Source organism: Sus scrofa, chromosome 5 (assembly GCF_000003025.6).
Source record: "Sus scrofa isolate TJ Tabasco breed Duroc chromosome 5, Sscrofa11.1, whole genome shotgun sequence".
Lineage (NCBI taxonomy): Eukaryota > Metazoa > Chordata > Mammalia > Artiodactyla > Suidae > Sus > Sus scrofa.
In genome coordinates this window covers 13402184-13426134 of record NC_010447.5, presented here as the reverse complement: position 1 = coordinate 13426134, position 23951 = coordinate 13402184, and the positions used below count along the sequence as shown (strand labels likewise).

The 23951-nt window shown below is 40.2% G+C and overlaps 1 protein-coding gene and 1 pseudogene across 1 annotated transcript in view; both read right to left on the bottom strand.

Annotated features, from left to right (window-relative positions):
* Positions 1–23951, bottom strand: part of CRY1 (cryptochrome circadian clock 1) — a 154302-nt gene that overhangs the window by 3432 nt on the left and 126919 nt on the right. Inside the window, exon 17 of the mRNA XM_021091562.1 lies at positions 21158–21230. The gene's annotated coding sequence lies outside the window, so the exon portion shown is untranslated. The remainder of the gene's footprint in view (positions 1–21157; positions 21231–23951) is intronic.
* LOC100521268 lies at positions 16420–18974 on the bottom strand (annotated as a pseudogene).

Genomic DNA, 23951 nt, shown 5'->3' with positions numbered 1-23951 from the left:
AGGTCGCAGACATGGCTCAGGTCCCTGATTGCTTTGGCTGTGGTGCAGGCTGGCAGCTGAAGCTCCAATTCGACCCCTAGCCTAGAAATCTCCATATGTCGCAGGTGCAGCCCTAAAAAGCAAAATAAAAATAAATAAAATAAAATAAAAATAAAATAAAACAGTGTTTAAAATGTGACCTACAAAACATTGCAAATGGTTAAAAAGGCAACTGAAAATGTTACAACCTAAAAGAATTCCTAATATCACAAGTGTTTTACTTTGATGATGCCATTTTGATTTAACTTGGGACACACCACAGCATATGGAGGAGGTTCCCAGGCTAGGGGTCCAATCAGAGCTATAGCCACTGGCCTACACCACAGCCACAGCAATGCAGGATCCAAGCTGTGTCTGCCACCTATACCGCAGCTCATGGCAATGCTGGATCCTTAACCCACTGAGGCCAGGGATAGAACCTGCATCCTCATGGATACTAGTCAGATTTGTTTCCACTGAGCCATGACGGGAACTCCTGACTTGGGACACTTTTAAAAGGATATTTTATGTTTGTAATTTTCTTTGAAGAGCTTGGAAATGAAATTTCTGCTTAATTCATGAAGAAAAGGTAAATATTACTGTACTTTGAACCTCAGATTTCCAGGGACAATCTTTATTGAAATATTATTCTCTCCTGTTGTTCATGTAAACTGTATGATTATCCCAGTCATTCCAATATTTTTGTATCCAATCTCCAGAGCTGAGACCTCATGCCTGAGTCTTGTGTGGAATCTGTGGTCCTTGTACTTGAGACTGGGCTCCAGGAGGAGTCACAGAGGCACAGGCAGCTCACTGGTCTCTAACAGAACTTCATCCCTTCCAGGCTTGAGAATCCTGTTCTGTGGTGGCAACATTGTCCCTGCTATCCCACAGAGACACAATTCAGGCCCCATGCTTGGCCCTGCCAAGCTCCTGGAGAGCTCTGGATCCTAGTGAGTGGTCACTGGCCTCCAGTGCCAGCCATGTGAAAAGAGGCCACTTTACATTTGATACAAAGCGTCAGCCGGTCTCATTCATGGTGCCCGGAACATGCTAAGCTCCGGACGTAGGGCTGGAAAGTGGCACTTCAACACAAACTCCCTTTCCTGCCAACCCTGCCTGCAAGGATTTCACAGGCGGAGAGGAACACGCAGTGGCTTGTCTTTTTCACTTCTCATCTCCTCAGATGTCAAGAGATGTTGTTCTGGGGAAAAGCCCAAGAAAAGCCCTATTCTCCTCACTCCCCCTCACCTGCCAAGAAGCCCTGGCCTTGCAGGTGCCTGACCCAACTGAGGAGCTGCCAGGAAGCGTCAGGCCATTCACTCTGGTTGAGAAGTGGCCTCCCCTGTGCCAAGTCCCAACCTTGGCAGCCCTATCCATGGGGCCTGGTTCTCAGGAGCAGCACCTGTCTGCCCTAGGCCTCAAACCCCAGGTCCCACATGCTGCTTCACACAAATGCAGGTGACCCTATGACCAGGGCCTCCCTGGGAGCCACAGTTTTTCCTCTGACTAAGCCCTGGCTTGTTTGAATCACTGGGCCTCAGGGAAGTCTCAAGCCCTATAAATCAGAGAAGCTGGGAGAGTGATGACATTGCCCAAAGCGCTCTTTTCACAGATGGAGAGATCCAGGGGACGTGAGAAGTGGGACCTTGGAGACTATTATCATGGTCGGGGGGTTCTCAGCCCCAGCTGTAGTTAGAGTCACTGGGAGGGACTTTAAAATATGAGATCCTGATTTAGATGGTCTTGTAGGGTGGGGTAGGGGGGTGGGGGTATGACCTCTCAGTAGAGCCCATGTAGAATCCCTCATCCAGTTCGACTCCCTTGTTTTTCAGACAAGAAAAACTGAGGGCCTGACAGAAAGGACTTTCAAGATTATTAATCTTGTCCAATTCACTTGTTTTACAGATGGTAAATTGAATCCCAGGTAGGTTAAGGAGAATCACCCCAGGCTCCACAGCTAGTAAGTGGTACCTTAGTATTTTTGGCAGTTTGACTTTTAATTTTCTCAGAATGATTCACTTCTACCATGTCTAGTTTTATTATCATAAAGCTCTGCTTTAAACCCATCATGGTTCCCTACTGCTCAAGAAATAAAGTCTACACATAGGGAATAGACTTGTGGTTGCCCAGGGGGAGAGGGCGTGGGAGAGGGATGGAATACAAGTTTGGGGCTAGCAGATGCAAACTATTATATATAGAATGGATAAACAACAAGGTCCTACTGCATAGGAAACTATATTCAATACCCGATGATGCTCCATAATGTAGAAGAATATTTTAAAAAAGAATGTTATATCTATCTATCTATCTGATTCACTTTACTATACAGCAGAAATTAATACAACATTGTAAATCAGCTATACTTCGATAAGAAAAATAAATTACAGAAATAAAGCCAACAGTTTATAACACAGCATCCAAAGCCCCATCACAACCTGGACCCGCTTACTTTTCTAAAAGTACTACCTTCATACCCAGGCAAATGGGACCTATGCCCCGGTCCCCTCACTTTAGAAGGCTCCACTCTGTTTTTTTCTAGCTGCGTCACATCTCATGGGACAGAGTTCACAGGGCCAAGGAAACAATGCTCATAGAGGTACCCTGGAATCTCAGAATATTCCAAGTTCACCTATAAAGCCTATGCAGGCCTCTTCCCTATGTCTTTCTGAAAGAAAAAGAAAATAGTGCTGTTAGGCCTGAGGCGAAGCCCCACAGCAGCTGTTCAGTGGGAGACGAGATTATGGTTGGAGATTGGACATGCAGGCTGGATATCCTCACACAAGCACTCAAGTCTCCTCCCGGTGCAGGGTAGAGGAGCAGAAGAACAGGCTTCAGGTTGGGAGCTGGCTCCTCCATGTTCCAGGGAATCTGAGAATTCCAAATTCAAATGTAACCTTCTAGGTTATCATGAAGGCACACTTGTCAAATGAGGAGGATAGAACATATTTAACTGTTTTCTTTATAAATTTAAAAGATTTAGGAGTTCCCACTGTGGCTCTGAGGGTTAAGAAGCCAACTGCAGCAGCTTAGGTTACTGTAGAGGTATGGGTTTGATCATCAGCCTGGGGCAGTGGGTTAAAGTATCCTGCATTGCCAAAGTTGTAGCATAGGTTGCAGCTGTGGCTCAGATTCAATCCCTGGCCCAGGGACGTCCATATGCCATGGGTGCAGCCATAAAATTTTTAATTTTTTTTTTTTTTTTTAAGATTTAGACGTGGTACGTAGGCCTCCATCTATACCCTTGCCTTGGCCCTGCACATGCTGGGGAGGTGGGTTGACCCCTGGTGTCAGGGAAACAGTCAACATTGCCACTGGAAGAAAAGTGGCCCAGTTCTCCAGTATGTATGAGATCTGCATTGGCAATTCTAGAGGAATCACAGGCTGCATTTACGGCAAAAAAAGAAAATATATAGTGTTGGTGTGATGTGAAACTAGGATGTGGTGTCTCCCAGGTCCTGGTTGGGAAGCACTTCCTTTCTTCCTGCAATCCAATTCTTTTAAATTCTTAAATTTAAGTTTTTAAATTTCCAGGCTCTGGTCATTTTTCCACAACAGAATTTCCATGGAATATATGAATACTAGAAACAGGATGCTAAATCATGATAATTCAGATATTTAATTTGCCTAAGTAATTCCAAATTGTTCTTTAGAATGGCTGTACCTGTCTACCATCATACAAACTGTACATGAGGGTTCTACTGTCCCCTTGTCTCTGCTGACACTCAACATTAAACTGCTTTTGGATTTTTGCCAGATTGCTGGTAGAAAAGTTATATCTCACTGTTGCTCTAACTTAAAAAATTAAAAAATTATTATCTCAGCCTATCTGGGCTGTTATAATAGAATACCATAGGCTGGATGGTTTATAAACCACAGAAATTTCTCACAGTTCTGGGCTAGACGTCTCAGATCAGGGTGCCACCGTGGTGGACTTCTGGTGAGGGCCCCCTGCTGAGTTGTACTTGGCTGTTTTCTCACTGGGTCCTCCATGGAAGAGACAGCAGAAAGCTCTCTGGAGCTCCTTTTATAAGGGCCCTAATCCCATTCATGAGGGCTCTACTCTCAGGACCTAATTACTTCTCAAAGGCCTCACCTCTTAATGTCATCACATTGGGGGTTATGGTTTCCACATGTGAATTTTAGGGGTGACGCATTCAGTCAATAACAATTACTAATGATTTTGAGCAGCTCAAATCTAACTTTGTTTTCAAGTTGAAATTGCTATAATTGCTCCAAATCCTATTAGCCAGTCCACCTTTCTCCCCAGTTGTCTGCAAGGATAATTTGAAATACTAGGAATCAACCTGCTGATCCCTAGATTTATTGTGACACTGAAGGGTGGAGATGCCCAGCATTTGCCGTTTCTGTTTATCCTCATCTCTTGGAGATTTCATCTCCTGCCTTCTTGCCACCCCAGTTTCCTGTTCTCCAGATGCACCGGCCATGAACATGCAAAGTCATTCCAACCTCAGGGACTTTGGCTCCCACTGTTCCCCCTGCTAGGACCACTGACATTCTCAAGAACTGTTCCTTCCCTCCCTTGAGTTTCTGTTCAGATGTCATCTTGTCAGTGACATCTTCTCTGTCCTTTGTAACCAAGGTACCTCTTTTTTCTCCTCTTAAGTTTTCTTCTTAACAATCCCCACCAATTGGCATTCTCACTGCCTGTTATTTACTGGTCTGGTTTTTTAATGTCTGTGTTTCCTAGATGCCACGATAGCAAAGACTGTATCACTGCTACATTCCAAGTGCCTGGAAGGTTGCCTGGCATATAGTAGGCTCTCAATAATCACTTACTGAATTGAATAAATTCTTACTGTTTTCTCAGGGTAGGTTTTAGATTAATAGATAAACGGGTTAATGTGGGAAGAGGTACTACAGTATGACAAAACCCACAAACAGGTGAATAGGTCACAGACTGCATGCACTGCTTATAGAGGTTCAATTTAACTCCCCCAGGGTTTCTGGCGCCTTCCCCAAACTGACCAAAGCAATGTACTTCCATATCTATGAAAAAAAATGTTAAGTTTCTCCTAAATGTGAGATTATTTCCTAGAGCTGACAGCACAAATTACTTTGGTTGTCTTGTTCCAGTGATACAAGTTTAGTTTCAAGTATTGGCTTTTAGCTTGAAATTATAGTCAACACAATGACAAATAATTAGAAAAGCACCTTGTCAGAGTTGCACAAACCCTTTCTAAATAACTGCACGTACATTCTCCAAAACCTGGGGGAAAAAAGCAATTAGGAAACACTGGGGCTAGAATACAGCCACGGCATGTCTTTCTTTAAAAAAAAAAAAAAAAAAAAAAAAAAAAAAATCAGTTGGAGTGCCAGCTGTATAGGGCTGTTCATTGTTTAAAAAAAAAAAAAAAAAAAAAAGTTTTAACCCCAGGGTAGAAAAACTAACATTGTCACTAGGATATGAAGAAACCATGGCGAAGAACTAACCACAGCGAGGCCCTGCAGAATGGCCGGCGGCATCTGCTCCGAGGGCCTTTATCAGCAGCCTTGTATGTTCTATTCAAGACTCTCAGAATGATTGTTGGCATGATGTAGACAAATTGACGCAAATTAGTTTAGCACAGGCTATGCAAAGTTTAAGCTTGTTGAGCAACACACGTGGACCACATAGCAACAGCTCCCGACACTATGCAAAATGTGTTGGATGCAAAGTACTAACTACCCAGACTCTCTTCTTCCAGACTGGAAGCAAAATTTGCAAATCATTGGTGGAGGTTAGGGGAGGGGTTGGGGGGGAGGTCAGGAAGCTGGCAACAGAGGCTGGAGCCCCCCATACTGACCCTGAAGACTAGTGAGGGCTGTGAAAAATATTTCCTGAAAGGGCTGCTTTTCCTGTCTAAAACCAACTGCCTGTTATTTCATGGTCACAAATCCTCAAAGGATTGGCCCCCAAAGATTAAGGGGATTCCGCCACTTTGCTCTTTACTTTGGTTCAAATATCTCAAAACAATTCTTTCAGGGCTGGTGTCACACAGACCACCTAGAGGAGCCATCTAATTGTATTTACTGTAATTTAATTACAGCAGGGAGAGCTTGAGAAGGCAGTATTTACCAAGATTGCTACTATAGGTATCACTGGCAGAGTTTTAATCTGCTAAATCAACAGAGAAATGGTAAAAATAAAACCAATCCAGAGTTTAGAAACTACTTATGAAACTTTTCTCCCTTCCTTTTTCCCTTTCTTTCTTTTTTCTTTCTTTCTTTCTCCCTTTCTCTTTCTTTTTCTTTCTCTCTCTCTTTCTTTCTTTCCTTCCTTCCTTCCTCCTTCCTTTCTTTCTTTCTCTCTCTCTCTCTTCCTTTCTTCATTTCTTTTACAGGAAGATTGGGTGAGTGAAGGAGACATTTTCCAGGGGTCCATAGTCTTCCAACTTTGGTTCATATAATTTTATACTTCATGCACACATTATATCCATCTGATCACACACAGACACACACATACACAAATTGGGTATTATAAATGCACCACAGCCGTGTGTGTGTGTATTTAATTAAGTATATCTTTGGTGAGTTACTGAAGAACTTGGCAGTAGTGGGGCTTCTGGGGAGGACATTGGTGGGAATATGGGGTTGGGGTGGGAGGTAGACATTTTTAATTCATTCTCATTCTTCTGTACTGCTGCCTTCTTTTTTTCCCAAACAAATAACTTTTTACACAAAATATTTAAATTAGCTTTTCAATGAATCTTTTTTTTTTTTTTTTTGGTATTTCTTGGGCCGCTCTCGTGGCATATGGAGGTTCCCAGGCTAGGGGTCCAATTGGAGCTGTAGCCACCGGCCTACGCCAGAGCCACAGCAACGCTGGATCTGAGCCACACCTGCAACCTACGCCACAGCTCACGGCAACGCCAGAACATTAACCCACTGAGCAAGGGCTGGGACAGAACCCGCAACCTCATGGTTCCTAGTCGGATTTGTTAACCACTGCACCACAACGGTAACTCCTCAATGAATCTTTTAAGGAAAATCTTCCTTCAAATATTACATCACAAAAGTCAGAAATCTGTTCACAATTTAGATTTGGTTAACTACCTACCTAGCCTTGGCCAGTGTCTTTCCCTGGAGCTTTAGCCTTCTTACCTGTAAAATGTCAGGGAAACTCCTGAAAGCTCCTTCCTCTCATGAAATTCAATGAACAGAGTCTAAAACAGTTATGTACTACTACTGCCATCTAGCAGTCCAACCTGGGATTCTGTGGATCCAATTTTTTCTGGGCAGTTAAAAAGAAGTCTGGGGGTTATTATTCAACACACAAAGACTTCACTGGATGTGTAGACATCCTGTAGTCTCTAATTGCTTTCTGGAGAAGTATATATTATAAACATATAAAGAAATTCTTATATATTTAAAAAATAGTTCTCCATCAAAAAACGATTAGAAATAATAAATGAATCCAGTAGAGTTGCAGGATACAAAATCAATATACAAAAATCAGTTGCATTTCTTTACACCAATAACAAACTATCAGAAAGAGAAATTAAGAAAACAATCTCATTTACAATTGCATCATAGAAAATAAGATACTGCACAGCAAAGGAAAGCAAAAAGAAAACAAAAAGACAAACAGAATGGGAGAAAATAGTTTCAAATGATGCACTGACAAGGGCTTAATCTCTAGAATATTCAAGCAACTTATACAACTCAACAGCAAAAAAGCCAACAACCCAATTGAAAAATGGGCAGAAGACCTGAATAGACATTTCTCCAAAGAAGATATACAGATGGCCAACAAGTACATGGAAAAATGCTCAACATCATTGATTATTAGAGAAATGCAATAAAAAACACCGTAAGATATCACCTCACACCAGTCAGAATGGCCATCATTAATAAGTTCACAAATAACAAATGCTGGAGGGGGTGTGGAGAAAAGGGAACCCTCCTGCACTGTTGGTGGGAATGTAAGCTGGTACAACCGCTATGGAAGACAGTATGGAGGTACCTTAGAAAGCTATACATAGAACTACCATATGACCCAGCAATCCCCCTCCTGGGCATCTATCCAGACAAAACTTTCCTTGAAAAGGAAACTCCCCAAACTCCCATTCTGTAAGTTGTCTTTTTGTTTTCTTTTTGGTTTCCTTTGCTGTGCATGTTCATTGCAGCGATATTCACAATAGCAAGACATGGAAACACCCTAATTGTCCATCAAAAAATGACTGGGTTAAGAAAATGTGGTTACGTATACACAATGGAATACTCCTCAGTCATAAAAAAGAACAAAATAATGCCATTTGCAGCAATATGGATGGAACTATAGACTCTCATACTAAGTGAAGTAAGTCAGAAAGAGAAAGACAAACACCATATGATATCATTTATATCTGGAATCTAATATAGGGCACAAATGAACCTTCCCACAGAAAAGAAAATCATGGACTTGGAGAAGAGATGTAGACTATTGCCTTTGGAATGGATAAGCAATGAGATCCTACTGTGTAGCACTGGGAACCATGTCTAGTCACTTATGATGAAGCATGATAATGTGAGAAAAAAGAATGTATAAATGTATGTGTAACTGGGTCACCATGCTGTACAGTAGAAAATTGACAGATCACTGTAAACTAGCTGTAATGAAAAAAATAAAAATCACTATATATATATATATATATATATATATAAAAGAATAATATACCTGGAATAAATTTAACCAAGGAGGTGAAAGACCTGTATATTGAAAACTGCAAAACATTAATGAAAAAACTAAGACACAAATAAGTAGAAAGATATTCCATGCTCATGGATTGAAATAATTAATATTGGTAAAATGACCACATTGCCCAAAGCAATATACAGATTTAATGCAATATCTATCAAAATTCCAGTGGTATTTACAGAAATAGAACAAACAATTTTAAAATTTGTATGGAACTATGAAAGATCCCAAATAAACAAAGCAATCTTGAGAAAGACAGACAAAGCTGGAGGCGACGTGCTCTCTGATGTCAAACTATATAACAAAGCTATACAATTAAAACAGTATGGTATTGACATTAAAAACAGACACATAGATGGATGGAACAAAATAGAAAGTCCAGAAATAAACCCATGCATACATGCATTATATATCATATATGCAATGCATATATATATATCTCATAAGTTAATGATCAATTAACTTATGACAAAGGAGCCAAGAATATAAAATGGGAGGACAGTCTCTTTCATAATTGCTGTTGGGAAAAGTGAACAGCCAACACATAATAAAGTGAAACTGGACCATTATCTTACATCATACACAAAAATTAACTCAAAATGGATTAAAGACTTGAATATAAAACCTGAAACTATAAAACTCCTAGAATAAAACACAGGTAGTTAACCCCTTGACACAGGTCTTGGCAATAATTTTTTGAATCTGATATCAAAAGCAAAAGCAATAAAAATCAAAATTAAACAAACGGGTCTACAATAAATTAAAAAGTTTCTTTCTGTACAACAAAGGAAACCATCAACAAAATGAAAAGACAACCTACTGAATGGGAGAAAATAATTACAAATCACATACATGATAATATGATGAGGCTAAATTCAAAATATAAGTAACTCATAAAACTCAATATATAAAAAAGCTGAACAATCTGATTTAAAATGAGCAGAAGTGTGGAGAAAAGGGAACCCTCCTGCACTGTTGGTGGGAATGTAAACTGGTACAGCCACTATGGAGAACAGTTTGGAGATACCTTAGAAATCTATACATAGAACTTCCATATGACCCCGCAATCCCACTCTGGGGCATCTATCCGGACAAAACTCTACTTAAAAGAGACACGTGCACCCGCATGTTCATTGCAGCACTATTCACAATAGCCAGGACATGGAAACAACCCAAATGTCCATCGACAGATGACTGGATTAGGCAGATGTGGTATATATACACAATGGAATACTACTCAGCCATAAGAAAGAATGACATCATGCCATTTGCAGCAACATGGATGGAACTAGAGAATCTCATACTGAGTGAAATGAGCCAGAAAGACAAAGACAAATACCATATGATATCACTTATAACTGGAATCTAATATCCAGCACAAATGAACATCTCCTCAGAAAAGAAAATCATGGGGAGTTCCCATCGTGGCACAGTGGTTAACGAATCCGACTAGGAACCATGAGGTTGCGGGTTCGGTCCCTGCCCTTGCTCAGTGGGTGAACGATCCGGCGTTGCCATGAGCTGTGGTGTAGGTTGCAGACGCGGCTCGGATCCCGCGTTGCTGTGGCTCTGGCATAGGCTGGTGGCTGCAGCTCCGATTTGACCCCTAGCCTGGGAACCTCCATATGCCGCGGGAGTGGCCCAAGAAATAGCAACAACAACAACAACAACAACAACAACAAAAAAGACAAAAAAAAAAGAAAAGAAAAGAAAATCATGGACTTGGAGAAGAGACTTGTGGCTGCCTGATGGGAGGGGGAGGGAGTGGGAGGGATCGGGAGCTTGGGTTTATCAGACACAACTTAGAATAGATTTACAAGGAGATCCTGCTGAATAGCATTGAGAACTTTGTCTAGATACTCATGTTGCAACAGAACAAAGGGTGGGGGAAAAAATGTAACTGTAATGTATACATGTAAGGATAACCTGACCCCCTTGCTGTACAGTGGGAAAATAAAAAAAATAAATAAAAATAAAAACAATAAAAAAATAAAAATGAGCAGAAGATCTGAATAGATATTTTCCCAATGATAAATAGATGGCCAATCGGTGCATGAAAGATGCTCAACATTATTAATCATTACAGATATGTAAATCAAAAACACAATCAGATTCACCTCACACTTGTCAGAATGGTTATTATCCATAAGGTAAGAACTAACAAGTGTTGGTAGGGGTGTGGAGAAAAACGGAACCCTTGCATACTGTTGGTGGGAATGTAAATTGGTGAATCCATGATAGAAAACGGTATGCGAGTTCCTTAAAAAATTAAAAATAGAACTATCAGAAGTCCTCTCACGGCTCAGTGGGTTAAGGATCTGACATGGTCATTGCTGTGGCTGTGGATATAGCTGTGGCACAGGTTCGATCCCTGGCCCAGGAACTTTAGCATGCTGCAGGCAAGGCCAAAAAAAAAAAGAAAAAAAAAAGAAAGAAAAGAAATAGACCTATCATACAATCCACTCCTCCTCCATTTCCTGAAGAAAATGAAAATACTAATTTGAAAAGATACATGCATTCCCATGTTCACTGAAATTTTATTTATAATAACCAAGATATGGAAACAACCTAAATGTCTATTGCTGGATGAATGGATACACATACACATATATTGATAAAAAATACTGCCATTTGTGACAACGTGGATGGACTTTGAGGGTATTATGCTAAGTGAAATAAGTCAGAAGACAAATACCATATGATCTCTCTTATATGTGGAGTCTAAAAACAAAAAACAAACAAAAATCCCCCACCAAAACCAAGCTTAAAGATACAAAGAATAGATTAGTGGCAGGGATGGTGGTCAGAGGTGGGGGCTAGAGTGTGGGAGAAATGGATGAACTGGGCTTTTTTTCAGTTTAAGAAAACTGAATAAAAATTCTGTTAAAATTGTCCTGAGCCTTTAATATTTGATTAAATGTAAAACCCTCATTATAATTCATTGGCCTCAAGGGCTTTTGGGGTGTGCCCAGATTACTCAATGTAACAGATATTTGCTGGGTATCAACTATGTGTACAGGGCACTGTGCAGATGTGTGTGTGGCAGAAAGAAGCAGAAATTTGGTGTCCTGAAGTTCAGACACTGTAGTCCTTTAAGGACAGAGATCAAGATGTTTTGCAAGTGTATTCCTGGTTACCCTAAGTATCTCCAGCAGCTAGTATGGTGCTGGCACATACTAGAAACTTAATAAATCCTTGTTTTCAGTGAATGAATGAATGAATGAGCTGGATATGAGTTCATGTTCTCCGTTTATGAGGGCATTTTATTCTCTGAGCCTCCATTTCTTAGTCTGTAAAGTAGATGATAATCAGGAGTTTCCACAGTGGTGCAGCAGGATCGGCAGCATCTTGGGACTGCTAGGACACAGGCTAGATCCCTGGGGCTGGGAGGGTGGGTTGAGGATTCAGCATTGCTGCAGCTGTGGCTTAGGTCACAACTATAGCTCAGATCTGATCCCTGGCCTGGGAACTCCATATGCCTTGGGTGGCCAAAAAAAGAAAAAAAAAAAAAAAGAAAAAGAAAAAAAGAAAATAATCCTTCCCCCTAATTGTGAAGGTCCAGTGATTAACACAGGGCAATACCTCTGTCAACTGAAAAATATTTTAAAATGGAAGTGGACTAGGGAATCTCTGTATTTTGAGGCTTATCAACCTTTTGTTTTACATGACTAAGAAATATATTCTTTACTCCACAAAGTGATATATCCATTTGAGAACTAGGAAATGTTTTCTGCCACACAGCCTGAATTTACTTGAGTAGCTAAAAGGGATATTGTGGAAATAGCCCAAATTCAGTGTGACGTATACAGAGATTGTTCTCACAAATGCACAAAAGACTGATCTCTTTCTCAAACCCCACCCTTTTTGGCAAATGAATGGATTGTGTTCTTTGCTTTTACTTCATCTCCAGGTTTCCATAAATGTAAATTGAAGAAACTGAATTTGATAAGCTTGATAGTCTCTTTCCCTTAAAAAAGATTCTAATAAGGAAAGTTGTCCAGCAAGGACACCAGGGCAGAACCAGTACTGTGACGAAACCATGATATGCTGCCACCTGTTGGTGATGCATTGAATTATTTTAAATTTCAAAGAAAGCTGAAGCATTTAATTAACTACAACCTAATGAATTGACACACACATTTACAGTAGAAACTCATTACAGTGCCAAGAGAAAGAGGTCCTTAAGACTGGTTTGTTTAAAATGGGGCCCAAACAAGGTCCATAATTTCATCTGGTTGACACAACTCTTCAATCTAAAGGATATGTCTCTTTTAATCTAAAAGTTCCCCCCACCCCATTTATTTTTTCCCTTGATATTTCCTATTTCCCTTGCAATAAACTGATAAAATGTTTTCCTGTACAACTTCTCATTGTCTTGATTTACTGATCTCATCCATGTGCTGTTGTTTAACATGTTTCTCTGTTCCTAGTCTTGAAAACACCTGGCAGAACTAGAGATTTGCTCAGATTCAGGTTTGATTACATGGCAACAGTCCTCCTTCACAGGTGGAGGTGCACATTTCCATCAGCAGGTAGGTACTTAATGCTTTGTCTTTTCTTTGTAATGTTAGTGGCCATTAATGATCAACATTAGTAGATGAATTACTTTATTAAAGGCTTGCAGAATGGTGATATTCTAATTTCATCAATCTTTCATTATCCAGGATACTTTCCTTCATCATCTGACTGTCCCAAGATACAGTTCATATAATTAAAGCAAGTAAAATACTTAATTTTCCCCTCTTATTTACTAATTTTCAGAAAGATTAGTTGGCTCTCTAGCAATCTCCAAAAACAATGAGTTTTTGACTTGAATAACATATAACTCATGGACCTAGTAATATCTGATGTATTCTACTTACTGCAGTTGTCATTTTGTTGATGCTCAAACTGTCCCATCTTTGGTCAGAGGAAGCCTCTTCAGTCTGACTCCTGAGTCATTTTAAAAGGACATTAGCAGTTTTTGGCAAATGTTTAATATTATTCTTCTCTTAAACAATCATATATTAAAGTGTATTTTTTCTCTACCTTGTTTTTCACTTTATGATCTATTCTAGAAATCTCTCCGTGGTGGTATAGAGATCTTCTTCATTCCTTTGCCCAGGTACCTATGATTCTATTCTACAAATGTACCAAAGTTTAGTCAACTAGTCCCCTACTGCTGGACATTTGGATTATTTCCAGTCTTTTCTATTACAGATAGTGCTACAGTGAACAACCATTTGTGAACACCTTTTCATATTTTTGCAAGTGAATCCTTAGGAAAAATTCCTAGAATTTGAATTTCTGGGTAGAAGAGCATTTGCATATTTTTCTAGATATTGCTAAGTTTCTCTCCATGAGGTTTCTGTCATTTTTTAAAAATTCCTACAAGCAATGTATGAAAGTGCCTGTTAAACAGAGTTTAGTAACACAAAGTCTTGGATTTCTGCCAGTCTTATAGGTAGAAAATGAGGTTTTTATTTTGAGCCAAGGTGAGATTTTTTTTTCTTGTCTTTTTGCCATTTCTTGGGATGCTCCCGCAGCATATGGAGGTTCCGAGGCTAGGGGTCAAATTGGAGCTGTAGCCACTGGCCTACACCAGAGCCACAGCAACGCGGGATCTGAGCCGCATCTGCAACCCACATCACAGCTCACAGCAATGCCAGTTCCTTAACCCCCTGAGCAAGGCCAGGGATCAAACCCGAAACCTCATGGTTCCTAGTCGGATTCATTAACCACTGAGCCACGACGGCAACTCCGAGATATTTTCTAATGTCTTTGTATTTCTTTTTCTATGAACTATCTACTCAGTATCCCTTGTTCATTTTTCTATATGATTCTTAGTCTTCACCATTTCTATTTTTATAAAGTCTTTACATATTAAGGACATTAACCCTTTGTGACATAAGTTGCAAAATTTTCTGAGTTTGCTATTTGTATTTTCAATTACAGTGTTTTCTGTCATGCAAGTTGGTATTGATTGAATAATTCCCCCCCCAAAAAAATGCCTGTGTTGAGGTCCTAACCCCCAGTACCTCAGAATATGACTGTATTTGGAGATTAGGCCTTTTAAAAGGTAATGAGTGTGAAATGAGGTCATAATCATGAACCCTAATTCAACATGACTGATGCTCTTCTAAGAAAAGGCTGTCAGAACACAAACACAGAGGGAGGACCACATGAAGACAAAGAGAAGATGATCATCTATAAATCAAGGAGAAAGGCCTCAGAAGAAACCAACCCTCCTGACATCTCAATCTCAGACTTTACAGTCTGCAGAATTGTCAGAAAATCAGTTTCTGTTTAAGCCATCAAGTTGTGTCCTATCATGGCAGTCCAAGCAAAATAACACACAAGTTTTAAAAAAATCTTGCCAGATTTATCTTTCCCCTTCTAAGTTTTGAGTCACAGTTAAGAAACATCTCCTATTCCCAACAGAGAAGTTCACCCTTGTTTTTTTCTTGTACTTATATAATTTCATTTTTCTCTCCATAAACAATGAATTTTAGAATAGTTTTAGATTTATAGGACAGTTGCAAAGATAGCAGAGAGCATTCTCGCGTGGACCTTACCCTGTTTACCCTATTGTCGACACCTTATATTACTGTAGTACATTTGTTAAATCTAAGGAACCAATGGTGATCTATTGCTATTAACTAAACTCCAGACTCTACTTGGAGTTCACTAGGTTTTTCTCTAATGTTCTCTTTCTGTTCCAGGATCCCAAACAGGATGCCAGATTACATTTACATGTTGTGTCTCCTTAGGTGCTTCCAGGTTGTGATAGCTCTTCAGACTTTCCTGGTTTCTGATGACCTTAACAATTTACAGGAGTACCAGTCAGGTATTGTATAAAATATTCCTCTATTGGAGATTATCTGGTGTTTTCCTAAAACCTACTATTTATGGAAACCATATTTTTTTTAATCCAGGAAAATATATATGTAAATTATCAATGGCACACATTGGGATAAGTTGCCAACTCTGTCTTTGGATGCAATATGTAATATTGTAGCATCAAGTTTACTTATTGGCCACAAACCTGCATCTGCTCTTTAGTGACAGACAGTGACAGTTTCTTCATCCATGGAAAAAGTGAAAGGAAAACACCTTTATTTATTTATTTATTTATTTTTTGCTTTTTAGGGCCTTACCCATGGCATATGGAGATTCCCAGGCTAGAGGTCTAATCAGGTGTGGTCTGTGACCTACACCACAGCTCATGGTGAAAAACATCTCTTTATTTCATATAGTTAAATAATTTCAGTGATAAATAGACTTGAAAAAAATCAATTTCTTTCTAATGAACTTTAATCTTTTTGAGTTGTTAGGTTTTATTATCCATTGCTGCATGAGCAAAAAAAAGGCAAATGTTGCTTTAAGATGTAATTGAGAATAGGCTATGGATGTTATCCCTGATTATTTTTTTTAAAAACTTGTTTGCTTTTGTGTTTTATACTTAAAATTTTTAAAATGTATTTTCATAGCTTCAAAAAGGTAAGTTCCTCCTTCCTCTTTCTATTCCCTTTCTCCTTGTAATTTCCCCTTTCCTTCTTTTTGTGACAATTCAGTCAAGGCCATTAGAAGGAAATGGCAGAGTTCCCGTCATGGTGCAGCAGAAACGAATCCGACTAGGAACCATGAGGTTGCGGGTTCGATCCCTGGCCTTGCTCAGTGGGTTAGGATCTGGTGTTGCCATGAGCTGTGGTATAGGTCAAAGACGCGGCTCAGATCTGGCATGGCTGTGGCATAGGCTGGCAGCTGTAGCTCCGATTGGACCCCTAGCCTGGGAACATGCCATGGGTGCGGCCCTAAAAAGACAAAAAGACAAAAAAAAGAAAAAAAAGGAAGGAAATGGCAAGGTGAGCGTCCACAGCAGAGTATGGAGTCAGGGCTGGAGAAAAATGTCTACGTGGGGTGGCAGCAGTATGGGATTTCAGAGCCCAAGTGGAGTGAAGAGACTAGCCTATCAATGTAGGAGGGTGCCAGGTGCTGGGTGCTGAGGGCCAAGTGGGAGAGGAAGGCATCAATATGGAAAATAGGGCCATTCTGGCAATGAGAGATGGACTACATAGAGTGGAATTAGTCAAATAAGTAAATACATTAAAGATAATGGAACCAGGTGTTTGACTGTCAGAGACAGGACAAGTAAATATGGAAAGGGAAAAAGCAAAAATGAATCCTGTGGCATTAATGTATCTACTAGATACTAAACATCAAAATTTAGTAATGGGAACTGATAGTTATATCCTATTGCTCTAACTCTTTCTGGAAATTTTAGGACACAGAAGAAAAAAAAGATTAAAATAAATCACTTGAAATGAGGCAAACTGTATGGAAAGATTTTTAGTAGCAAATATCACCAATGTTAAGATGAGAATATTAAAAATAGTCATGGAAATTTTATTTAAATGTTTATATATTCTAGGTTATTTTTTAAAACAAAAATTTAAAAATTACCCAAATTCCTTATTATAAAAAGAGAGTATGATCTGGTTCTACTTAAGATCTGTGTACATTCTAAATCTTTCATTTAAAAAAAAGAAGTGATACAAACATTCACAAGTCTAGCAAAAAAGAAATAAAAGTGAAGATTAGGACTAACATTTCAAGCTGCCTTTTGGAAAGAAAATTAAAAACAGAGGTAGATGGTTAAATATTTTAGTGGCCAAGTTACTTAAATGAATTATTTTTCTTCTGGTAGACATTCACCAAATTTTTATGTTTGAAGCTAAACAGTAAAAAATTTAGGAGTAGAGAATAACACCTAATGCAAATTATTTTCCTTTTATCAAAGAAAAGTAATAAAAATATGATTGTTTAAAGCACTAAAGGTCATGCACTTTTTAAAGCAGGAGAATGAACCTTGTCCCTAAGCTTCCTAGGTTTATTTGAGGCCATGTCCCATGCCCCAGCAGACCTGGTCAGTCAAAGTAGGACTGTAGGGTGCCTCAATGCCAAACATCACAGGTCCAGCAGTGGAAGCCTCCTCCCAAGGAGCTGGCATTACAAATATTAACCTTAATGATACTAATACCCTTCTTTTCAAACATCCTTTGAATCAGGACTTCATTGACATCCACCATGACACAAAAATTTTTTTTTTTTTTTTTTGGCTTTTTGCTATTTCTTTGGGCTGCTCCCGTGGCATATGGAGGTTCCCAGGCTAGGGGTCGAATTGGAGCTGTAGCCACCGGCCTACGCCAGAGCCACAGCAACGCGGGATCCGAGCCGCATCTGCAACCTACACCACAGCTCACGGCAACGCCGGATCATTAACCCACTGAGCAAGGGCAGGGGCCAAACCCGCAACCTCATGGTTCCTAGTTGGATTCGTTAACCACTGTGCCACGACGGGAACTCCCCACCATGACACAATTTTTGTCTAGCATTAAGATATTCATGGATGGAGCTCCCTGATGGTGCAATGGGTTAAGGATTTGGCATTGGCACTGTTGTGGCTTGAGTTGCTGCTGTGGTGCAGGTTCCATCCCTGGCCTGGGAGCTGCTGTATGCTGCAGGCATGGCCAAAATAAATTCATGGAAAGCCACTTGGACAACATCCAGAATGGCGTTATCATCTGGATGACTGGTATTAGAGGAGTAACTATGGTCCATCCTGCTTTCTTGAAAAGAGTGCTCTGGTGACACAGTTGTTGGGCTTGGAAAGCATGACACCTCCCACTTGGAAGGTGGTATCAATGTGCACTGGATTAGGGTCTTTGAAGGAGATGATGTGCACACTGTAGTCTGGAGTGAGATGCTTATGCATCCATTCAAGTTTGTAACCTGGCCATCTCTGTGCAGAGATAGCTCTTCTAGTTTGAATGAAGTCAGCAGTATCACAGCATAGTAGGAATCCAGTTTAAACAAATTTTTCTGAACAGCCAATTTGGTTCTGTCTTCTACAGATGGTATGGGCTAATCCTGGTCATAAAGGTCATTAGCCATTGTGAGCTTAGGAGACACTGTCCACCTGGCCCCACTTTGCAGAAGTAGTCTTTGATAATTGCACTGTATGTACAGTATTCAGAGAAGTGAGCACGCCAAGTCACAGGAGTCTTGATAATCTCATTCCCCACAGCTATCAGGATGTCTTGAGGCATTGCACCATAAAAACCCAGAGACTTAAAATCAGGAGTTTTATACTTCAACAAGTTCACTGGGTTCAGGCTCCTCACTGTCACTCCCTTCATTTTTTTTCCCCTTCACTTGGGGTAGAAGGTTCCCTGGCCAGGGACTGAACTCATGCCACAGCAGTCACCTGAGCCACAGTAGTGACATCAAGGCCTTAACTGCTAGGCCATCAGGGAACTCTTCCCTTTCATTTTAAAAATATTGCATAGGAATTACTGTCGTGGCTCAGTGGTAACAAATATAACTAGTATCCATGAGGACATGGGTTCGATTCCTGGCCTCGCTCAGTGGGTTAAGGATCTGGTGTTGCCATGAGCTGTGGTATAGGTCACAGACATGGCTTGAATCCCACGTTGCTGTGGCTGTGGTGTAGGCCGGTAGCTACAGCTCCAATTTGACCCCTAGCCTGGGAACCTCCATATGCCGCAGCCTTCACCTCCACAGTGAATGGTGGAACACAGGTATTTTCTGCTCTGCCCAATATCACTTCCTCTAAGGGGTCCCATCCATTGTAAAAGGAGACAAGGTGGTCCTTGGGCAAAGGATCTTGGACAGTGTCGTCAGCTGCGGAGGAATTCTGGGAGGAATCTGTAGCTACCTGGGAGTTCTGGAAAGTTCACTGCACCCATCCTGTTAACAGTTCTTCCAAGCAGAGACCTGACATAGTGCACTGCTTCCTGCACAGGCACTACATTGGCAGCACTGTTCCACACCCAATGGTCCACAAGTAGACCTCCTTTTTGCTTATTAGAATTTAGTCTTTATTTTTTTAAACATTGATATTCTTTTTTTAAATAGTTATTTCCCCAATACAATTTTCTCTTCTACTGTATAGCATGGTGACCCAGTTACACATACATGTACACAGCATGATAATGTGAGAAAATTTAGTTTTTATTTTCTGAAATGGTTTTGTTTTTTCTTGTTTTTCCTTTGATACCTACTGCTTCATGCTTCGATTCTTCCGATCATCTCATGTCACTTCCTATTACCTGACTGTTTCTTTCTTGAGCTCTTTTACTTCCGTGGGGTGATTTTTCTTCTTAGATTCAATTTAAGCATGACATTTCTGAAAGTTCATGTTGGGATGTTGGACAATCATTTTCTTTTTCTTTAGGTCAACATTTTTCTGTTGAATTCCTTTGTCCTTGGGGACATTTTGTTGCCCCTTTCCATCATTTTTTAAAATTTCATTGTGAAAATTAAAAAAAATATATTTGATTTTTTGAAAAAATCTATTAGCTGGAGATTCCTAAGGAGAATAGAGGAGGGCAACTTCTAGATTTTGCAGTACAAATTAGGTTTGTCACAAAAGATCTCCCTAATAAGGTGACATTTGATCATACCTGAAGGAAGTGAAGTGGCACGCCAGAAATCTGATGCATTCTAGGAGAGGAAATAGCAAGTATGAAGGCCCTGAGGAAGTATACTTGACATGTCTGAAGAATAGCAGGGGGCCAATCTGGCTTGGAACAGAGAATTTAAGGGGGAAAGAATAGAAGATGAAGTCAAGGTGCAGACAAGGGAGAAGGAATACAGTTCCAAAAGGCCTTCATAGGAAAAGATTTTGGTTTTACTCTGAATAAGATAGGAAGCCCCTGGAAGACTGTGAGCAGAGGAACTGACATTACCTGATGTGAATTTTAGATGGACCACTCTGACTACTTTGTTGAGAACTGACTGTAAGGGTGAGAGTAAGGAGACTGGTTAGAAGTCAGCTGCAATTATTCATGTGAGAGATGAGAGAGGTCTGGACCACAGTTACAGGCAGTGGAAGTGGTAAGAAATGACTGGATTCAGAACATACTTTTAAGGTAAAAGTAACTGGATCTCCCTCAAAGACTGGATAATACGAGATATTAGCAAAAGTAGGAGCTCAAGACAACTCGAAGGCTTCTGAACTGAGTAACTAGAAGGAAACAGCTGTCATCAACTAAGTTGGGAAAGACTGCTGGAGGATGAGGTCTGAGGGGCAAGATCAGGAATTAGATTTTGGAAGTCAAATTTGAAATGCCTGTTGTATATCTTAGTGAAGACTTCTAGTAGGTAAGTGATTATACATATACGTTTGGAGTTCAAGGGAGAGGTCTGGACTAGAGTTACAAATTTAGAAGCAATCAGCACATTCATAACTTTCAAAACCATGATACTAGAACTAGATGAGTACCCTCAGCTACTTTCTTTGCCACATCAGTGACAATGCCGAGTCCCTAACCACGAGGCCAGGAGGGAACTCCTAGGGCGTTATTTTCGGTTAAGGTGTCTGAAGCCTAAGCCCTAGGACTCAGTGTTTAGTAAGTCAGGATAAGAAGGCACTGAAACATGAGATTCAGATGGTACCTGAAACACCAGTGAGGACGCAGTGGAGAACTCATTCACAGCACGGCCTCCTCGTCTACATTACCAGGAGGTCCTGAAAAATAAACAGATGGCTCTTGAGAAAGGGAAAGGCAGGGAAGACCACCCCAAAAGATTAAGCATTTTTCCCTAAAGAGGTTAAGCTGACTCTAAAAAGACTCTTTATAACAGAAAGAAACTGAGTTGTCCTTAATAACTGGCAAATTGTGACATTCCTCCTGTCATCAAAAGCAATGGGAACATTAAAGCAAGTTACAGAATATAGAGCACTATATGTTTTCCACATTTGAATACAGTGTGCAAAATTTAGATTCTGCTATGTTAGTTTACTGTGTGATCAAAGACATCCACATTCCTCAGCCCCCATGAGGCTCTGACAGCCTCAGAAGATCCAATTTACCACAGGCCTCGACTGCTTGAAAGATGTTGTGCCTTCAACTATCTATCACAATGCAGGCAGCTACTGTGTACTGAGTACGTGCTCTGTGGCTGAGCAGTTTTATATGTTTTATTACTTGATAATAACCACAGTCTTAGGAGATGAGGACTATTATTAGCTCACATTTTAGAGATCAGGGAAAAGCACAGACAAGTAACCTGACCAAAGCAGTAGAGTCATGATTAAAACCCCAGTCTGATTAAAAGCGCCCGGACTTTGATTCACCGTATTATCCTGCCTAGTCACAATCACCTTGAAACTCAGGTTTAATCTACTCAAGGCTCCAGGAATCGTGAGGAAAGCAGGGAGGAGTATAATTAAGGTAACCCACCAGAGACCAAGTGAGCCAAGATGGCTGGAGGTCACACCTTTCACAAGCATAAAGGCACTGAGAGCCATAATCTTGCTCAAATTCTGTCACTCCTATAATCAGTCCTCCTAAGAAGCAATGGGCAGTGGGACTAGCGGTCTATTTTGGGACTATTAACTAGCACGGAGGCTCTGAGAACTAATTAATCTCTTGGCAAATAAATGATTAGACTCCATGTAAGAATGGAAGAAAAGTAGGTCAAACAGTCACTGATGACAAATTTTAGCTTGGCAGTTTTAGATCTAGGAAGTGATTAATGTTGGCTCCTTTACACTTTGGTGAAAGATTTGTGGTTATTTCCCTCCCATTTAATATGGGTATAAAAGGTAAGTTTTAAACATTTTAAACCTGTTTAAAACAGGTTTTCCCCTCCTAGAACTCATTTGCCCTGTATATTGTTTGATATTATTGTTTCACATGAGGAGAAGTCCACCTATCCTAGTTACAGAGGACCTGATTTAAGATGCTAGATATCATCAGGCTTTTTCTTCACTTATAAATGAGGGATCAGAGCCCTCAGATGTACAGCGTTGCTTAATACATAGGTGGGCAACTGTTCCCAAATACAGACTAGACTGAGAGGCTCTCATACTATAGTTCACACAAATCCCAGACAAGCCATATTGTTTGGGGTCACATGAAAAGTAACATCCATGTTCTTTCAATCTGACTGTTTCACATGACAGTAAATACCCTATGGCTCAACTTTGGGTTCGACTTGGTATTTTTTTGTCTGTTTTTTGGGGGGGCTGCACTCCCAGCCTATGGAAGTTCCCAGGCTAGAGATCCAATTGGAGCTGTAGTCACTGGCCTACGCCACAGCTACAGCAACGTGGGATCCAAGCCGCATCTGTGACCTACACCATAGCTCACACCAGCGCTGGATCCCCAGCCCACTGAGCGAGGCCAGGGACCGAACCTGCGTCCTCATGGATGCCAGTCAGATTCGTTTCTGCTGAGCCACGACAGGAACTCCTGACTGGGTATTTTTTTAAAGCTCCACCTTGCCCATCTTCACTAATCCCAATTTAACTCTTTACCATTGAAAAGGCTTATGTCAGGTGAGCTATACTATCATTTTGGGTGATTTGCCCCAAGGTGAACAAGCTTCTTTTTCACTAGGCCTCTCCATGGGGCTAACACCTATACTAGACATAGGTGGAAAACAGTACTCATTCTAGTCAGCCTATTTCTAAGTATCCAGCTCAAATCCTTTTTAAAGTAGGTACTTTATACTTATCTAAAAAATAACTTCCTCCCCACTTCCTATCCCAGGAGCTCTCTGAAGCCTACATCTATTCATTCAGTTCTGATTTTCTGACCCCTTATTTTGGCGTTTACTTATATGATCCTTTAATGATATATAAATGCTTAATATGCATGTCTTTTTCCAGTGTAAACTCCTTAAGGATAAGGTGACAGGGGTTACAAAATGTATCTGAACATTTAAATCATCCGAGTTTATTTCCTATCGTCTTCCTTTTACCTAGGTCTAAAGCAGAGCATCCATTTATGCTCCTAAAGGGCAGTGCTTCATGATAATTTCAGAAATTATAACCCAATTTTGAAGATGCTCAAGTTGCTCTTATATTTTTACCTACTTGCTTACCACAATTGTCTGGTTTTGCTCTCAAAGCCCTTATCTTTACAGTACAGTATAGGAATCTCATTTGCTAAATAAATATGTTCCTGAAAGCTGTAAATCAATTTTTGAAATGCGATTATATTTTCCCAGTTCTGACAGTCTCAGAGATGCTTAATATATCATCAAGGATAGAACTCACATACTCATGGATACTAGTCAGGTTTGTTACCACTGAGCCACAATGGGAACTCCTGGAATTATTTTTAAACCAAGTAGTGACACTTTATTGTAACTGTGATATGCACTTCTCTAATGACTAATGATGCTGAGCATTATTTCTTGTGATCATTCAGTTAGGCTGATGTTTAAAAAACTAGTTTAC